Genomic DNA, 6,748 nt, shown 5'->3' on the forward strand with positions numbered 1-6,748 from the left:
GAGCTATGGTCATGGTGGGGCAGTGGGAGCAATGAGAAAGTTGGAGGAGTCGTGTTGGGACAGGAGTGCTCTTGGCTGGGAAAGCAAGGGTCTGGGGGCTTGGGTGTTTGTGTTTCAATTGTTGTACTGTGGGAAGGTAGAGAAGTGTCTGGACTAATTGTTTCTTCTTGCTGTCACACACTGTCATAAGCCACTTAAGCGGGGGAGGCTTACTTTGGTTCACAGTATAGGGTAAAAACATGGCAGTAGGACTGGCTTCTGTGAGGGGCAGTGGGAGCAGGGGGCTGTTGCCTCACATCTCAACAGATCACAGAGCAGAGGAAAGGAAAAGAGAAAGGAGAAGGGGGGTGCTCAGCTGGCTTTCTTCTTTCGCTATTATTTAGTCTAGGATGGCATGTGCAGGTCTCCGCTCAGTTAATCTGTTCTGTGAATATCCTCACAGACAAAATAATGTGGATGTTTTCCTATTGCCTTAGGCATCTCTTAATCCAATTATGTTGACAGTCAAAGCTACCCATCCCAGGTGAGTATTAAGGAGAATAAAGAGTGGTAAAATATTTTCCTCCCTCCCTCCCTCCCTCCCTCCCCCCTCCCTCCCTCCCTCCCCTCCCTCCTTCCTTCCCTCCCTCCCTCCCCTTCCCCTTCTTTCCCTCCATCTCTCTCTCCCTCCCCTTCCCTTCCTCCATCTCTCTCCCACCTTCCTTCCTTCCCTCCTTCCCTCCCTCCCACCTTCCCTTCCACCCTTACTTTTATGGTGCTGGGATAGAACCCCAGGGTCTTGTATGTGTCAGGCAAGTATTCTATTACTGAGTCACAGCCCCAGTCCACATAAAGTTTTTTCATAGCTGACAACATCCCACAATCAAATAGGTGGTGTTATGTGGGTTTGTTCTTTTTTTTCCAAACAGCTAAATATATATGGTAATATATGTTTAGTTTGCAAGTAAACAGATTGAAAGCACTTTAGGCTTTCCGGGGAGGAAATGTTCTTTAAGGTTGGAAATTGACTGTTATTACTTTTGCCATAGTTAGGATTTGCGTGTTCACACACCAGGCCTGTCTTGGGTAAGTACTGTCATAATGGTTTGATCCCTGCCCGAGAGCACAAAGAGCTGTTTTATCTTCCCATTTGGTTTTTCAAGATTCTCAGCATGTGTAAAGTGTATCTGCAACCCATTCTCCAGGGGTTGCATTTTCTAATGCTCAAAAGTTCAGTTTTCCCAGCAGACAGGACTTAGAGCACTTAGTATGTTAATGACAATAATTTTGACTTCAGTGCAGACTTTGGCCAGGCTGCAGCCCCTTTGCAATGTTGTCTTGATGTCCCACCACACTACTAGGACAGAAATATGGTCACATCTAAACCAAAATGATAGGTTGAAACAACCAGTTGGCTGGATAAAGGACAAATAGGATTATCCAAAGGAGGGAATTTGGTGTCACTAAATTTTGAGAGAAACTTAGAAAAATTGAGATTTATTTGAATGGCATCACTCTTCTTGGAAATGTCCGTTTCTTCATCTTCCTACCTGTTTTCTTCATTCCTATTATGTAGCCTTGGATGGCCTTGAACCCACAGATATCTCTCCCACCTCTGTTTCCTGAGTGTTGGTATTAAAGGTGTGTGCCACTTTTCTGCTCTCAGACTGGTTCTAACTCCTGCTTCTGGTTTTTGTTTGAGGTAAGGTCTTTCTATTTAGTCTGGCTTTGCTGGAATTCCCAGAGATCCTCTTACCTCTGCCTCGAAAGTGCTGAGATGGAAGGTGTGTGCCATCATTCCTGGCCTACGTCTGTTTTAAAGATGCCATATTAGGTGCTGATGTTGACCAGGGTAGGCCATATTAGAGCTCTTGCTAAGCTCCCATTGGCTGCCCAGGCAACAGGATACATGTCTCACATGCATCTTCATCATATTCCTTAACCATGACAAACCCAGATCTCCCCTCAAAGACAAAAAGAGATGGTTTATATTGGAGCCGAATATGAGTGCCAATGGCGTTGGGCACATAGATTCATGCCACCACAAATGCTGTCTTCTAAAGAGGCAACAATTTCATGACGTTACTATAGTAAGAGACCAAATCAAATGGTAACACATTTTTCAGATACTTTGTTGGGAACCTTAGGTAGGCAAGTTACAACCAAGTGAGGAAAACTCTGTTATAGGCCTCAGATACTATCTGATGGCATTTTTGGCTTTCAGGTTGCTGGAAGCTAGTGTGGTCTGTCATGCATTTCAAAGGACTTACTTACTTAATCATCACAGATGTTAGGTGATGCTCAGAGGAGGACAATGGATATCCAAGTGGTGAAGATAACCCAAAGTACTATGTGATTTACCCCTGGACCTTCCACGTTCCAATCTCGCTGCAATCATTTTTATTTTTTTGCTTCTTAACATTTAATTATTCAGTATGTGTGAGCACATGTGTGGAAGACAACTCATGGGAGCTGATTTTCTTTCCCCTGAGTGAGTTCTTAGGGTGGAACTCAGGTCAGCAGACTTGAAGGCAAGTGCTTTTGCCACTAAACCATCTCACCAGTCCCAATCACTGTAGTTCTAGTCTGCCTGTGTAGCACAATGTGTCTTTTTTTTTTTTCTGGGGACTTTAGTTCACCCAGATGAGACGAGCCACTACAGAACTCCACATAGCTCTGCTGCCTGGTTCTTCAAGAGAAGATAGGAGCGGCACATTTGGAGCTTCCCCCTTTTCCCTCCCCATAAAGGGATCCAAGAGTTGCTCTCTAAAACGCAAGAGGACAACTAGTTATGATTTTGTCTGGGGCTCTGGCAAATAAAAGAAAACCCTCTGCTTTAAAATATTTTTAATACTTCTTTGAGAATTTTATACAATGTCTTTTGACCATACTTATCCTTTCTTCACCCTTAACTTCTCTCAGAGCCACCCCCACCTCTCATGTGCTTCAACTTCATGTCTTTTGTCTTTTTTTTTCTCAATAACTCATGGAGTCAAATTTTCACTGTCTGCGTAATCCGTGTATGGAGTGTGGTTGACCTACCGGGGCCACATCTTTAAAGAGAACTGACTCTCCATTTTCCAGCAGGTATTGATTGCCAACAGGTCCTCAGCTAGGGCTCAGACCCACCCCTCTTGCTCCATGCTGGATATTGTCTGACTTGGGCTTGTGAGGGTCTTGTGCATGTTTCACAATCCCTGTGAGTTCACATATGCAAATGTCTTGCTGTGTCTGGAAAATACTGTTTCACTGTGGTCATCTACCACTTCTGCCTCCTACAATATTTCTGCCCCCTCTTCCTTGATGATCTTGGGAAGAGCTGTGTGATGTAGATATCCTCCTGCTTAGAAAAAACAAAAAAACAAAAACCCTTTTAACTGAATTGAATGGCAAGGAGCAATGATCCAGAGTATCTCACACAAGAGGTCCATAAGTGGATGATCTCCCTCTGATTTGTTTGAGAGCATTTTCTTTGTCTGTTCTTTGAACCTCTGCATACGATTTCTGTCTGACTTGCCTCATGGTCACAAATGGCTGCAGCAGGTCTAGCTTTTCATAATCTCAAGCAACATTCAAAGATTGAGAAAGAGATCTGATTTTAAGAGCAAGGAAGCCTTTTCCAATAATCCCCTTAGCAAATTCTCTTTATATTTCATATGCCAAATCTGTATTATATACACACACTTTACCCAATCCCCAGCAAAAGGAACCAGAACACTGCAACCTAAGGACCAACACACCCTTCTAACCTACATAGGAAAAGAGTAGATACCAGAATAGAAAAATATTTTCCCCTTCCTGGTAGAGGTAATAACTGAGAGATGCTACCTTGAGATTGAAAGAAACCTCTATTAGTGTTATTAATTAAAATCATTTAGAACACTCGGAGTCATGGAGTAGTATTAAAATGATCTAGAATAACAACCATGCCACCACAATTTTATCTTACAGCTCTTTCTTAATATTTGTCTGTATGTACACTTTTTTATAGGTAAAACCTTTATTATACAGTCATTCTTTATGGTGTAAAAGAACCATGAACAGGATTGTACCCCACTTACGTCACCAATGACATCTCTAGTGACTCAATTCTCATTGAATTTGATGTAACATTTTGATCTAGTTCTGTTGTTTGAAACTTTACTGTTATTAACATCACAGTTAAAAGCCCTTATAGAGGATATTTGTGTAAAACTACCTTAATAGCTCAAGCTTCCATCACGTAGAGAAACCACGGCAGGCAACTGAAAAGCCATTACTATTGGACGGTGGTGACTGCCACTCTGTCTTACAGATGCAGTGTTTGCCTGTCTTCCTGGCCTCAGTTTCCTTACTTGAAAATGATGAAGTTAGAATAATTAAACTTCAGGATTATTTCCAACTTCAGCTGTCCCCAGTTTAATGAATTCTAAGATCTTTTGGAAGGAATTACTGCTTGGGCCCAAGGCTCAGATACTGACTTTGTAAACATGAAGAGATTAGAAACTAGTGGCCACATTTTGCCTGTGATTAGCCATCACATTTTTTATGGAAAGCAAATGGGAATAGTTTTCAACCAGTGTGTTCTAGCCACTGTGGTTGAACTTGCCTACTGGTGGCTGCTACTAGGAGGCTCCACACCTGTGTCATAACCGGCACGCTCCTATAGAGGAGCTTGGAGTTTGCTCCTTCCTGGAAAAGGTGAAGCTGGAAGGTTAAACCACTCACCCACCTGAATCTGGCACCTGGGTTTCCATGGAATCCTTTCTTCAGAGTGTTGTTGAAAGGCAGCCTTGTTTGTTCGAAAGATCTAGCGATGGTTTCCATGCAATGCACATAAACACCTTGTCAGGCACCAGAGACAGGTTGGAGAGAATGATTGATGGGAGTGGGCTTGTGAAATCACACCTGCTGTCACAGCAGATGGGGAAAAAAGCCGTAGTAACCTGTGGAGTTGCTGATCCTTTTTGAAAATTCACTCATAGAAACATAATTTTAGCTCTTCTGCAGACTTTAGAAATAGCCATTATCTCAAACCAAACACTAGGGGAGCGAGTACTGTATGAGTTTTCAGACATATAATTTCAATAAAGTAGCAAGAAGCCTTCACCAACTGGGCAAACTGGTGTTTGAGTGCTGGGGTGGTACAGGAACTAAACTCTGCCAAGTGTTAAAAAATGCCATTCAAGCTGCAGTTGCTGGCTGGCTGCCCATGGGGCATCTAAACCTACCCAGAGAGAATCTCCCCACCCCATACAGTTATTGCCTTTAGTGCACAGGATGGCCCTAGAGAGGGAAGAGACTGGTAGATTGTGTACAGTGCAGACCAATGCATGGGCAATGGGGAGCAGGGGCAGTTGACACCAGTAGGAAAGCCATGTGGACCTGATGAAGTGTTCTGAGCTGTGTTTGTTAGGCTCGTGTTATTGTTGGCTCTGTCCTGCTCAACTTAGCAATATGTTACCCTAATTTTCCATGATATGCATTTAAAATTTATTCCAAAATTAGTGATGGAGTTCCCACTTCATTGCATTGTTTTACAGAAGGCACAAAGTAGTGTTGGGATTGGCAGAACATGTCTGTGCACATTAAGAGAAGAACTTAACAGATCTAGGCAACCAATGTGAGGAAGGCCCCAAGGGCAGATGCTTTTATCAACTCCAAATGACTCTTCACATGCTTAGAGCTGTGCAGACTGAAGAAGGAAAGCTCTGCCATCTGAGTGGGAAAGGAAGACTTGGTAGAAAAGTGAGGAATTGATTTGGGCCTCCCGGGTGGCTAGAATTAGGTTTAAAGGAGAATACTTAAGAGAAAAGGGCCTCACTCATCAGAGTCCAAAGTATTACACGGTTGGTCTTTTCATTCATCCAGCACATGCTTCTTGAGGGTTGGTTTTGTGCCAGAACTCTCTTACAAATAAGTAACAGAGAGACCCTTGCTCTGGCACAGGGAGATGAATACCACCAGGTGCCAAGGAAGCTCCTTGTAATGGTGAGCCTTCTTCAGGGAGCTGGGACTGGGTGGTGGGTACAGTAAATGAGTGACTATGGTAGATCAGATGCTTTCTTCAATTCTTGGAAGAGGTAATGGTTAAGTTCATAGTGCCGAATCAAGAAGCAGCCAGCAGAGTTAAGGGCTCAGAGCACTTGTAGGGGGAAGAAACAGCTGTAGCAGAGGCCCTGAGGTGGGGCACAGCACTGCTGTATTGAGAAGGTTAATGTTGTCCAGTATGGTGGATGACAGCAAAGTGGAACAAGTGAAATGGGAGGGTGATGGTGCCAGATGACTCGGGAGTTAGTCTCTATTCTAAGGGAGATGGAAGCCCTTCGGAGCTGATATCTTTCACACACCGATCTTTCTGCTGAATGAGGATTAGTCTGAGTGAGAGCAAGAGAAGAAGCTGAGACACTGATGGAGAAGCCAGGGGCCTGCTTGGCATCCAGTGGTGTTGCTGGAGATGGAGAGAACATACGCCTGAGTTATGAGGTGGATACAGAGTTGACGGGATTTGCTGATGGATTGGCCGTGGGCAGGAGGGAAAGCAACTTGTCAAAACAGTGCCAGAATTGGACTCAGTTATCAAGTGTGTGCTGGCTTCTCTGAAACGCTGCAGCAGGCTTTAGGAGAGCATTGAGTCTGCAAATAAAAGTAAGGCTCTCTGTGGAAATAAACGGAGGGCCAGCAAGCAGGAAAAGCAGAGCTTATTTCTCCTGAGTTTGCTGGTGCCAGTGAGCCAGCCACCTTCACTATGGTTTTGAGAGATTAAAAGATACACAGGAGAAGGAACATG

The sequence above is a fragment of the Cricetulus griseus genome, chromosome 4 (genome assembly GCF_003668045.3).
Source record: "Cricetulus griseus strain 17A/GY chromosome 4, alternate assembly CriGri-PICRH-1.0, whole genome shotgun sequence".
Classification (NCBI taxonomy): domain Eukaryota; kingdom Metazoa; phylum Chordata; class Mammalia; order Rodentia; family Cricetidae; genus Cricetulus; species Cricetulus griseus.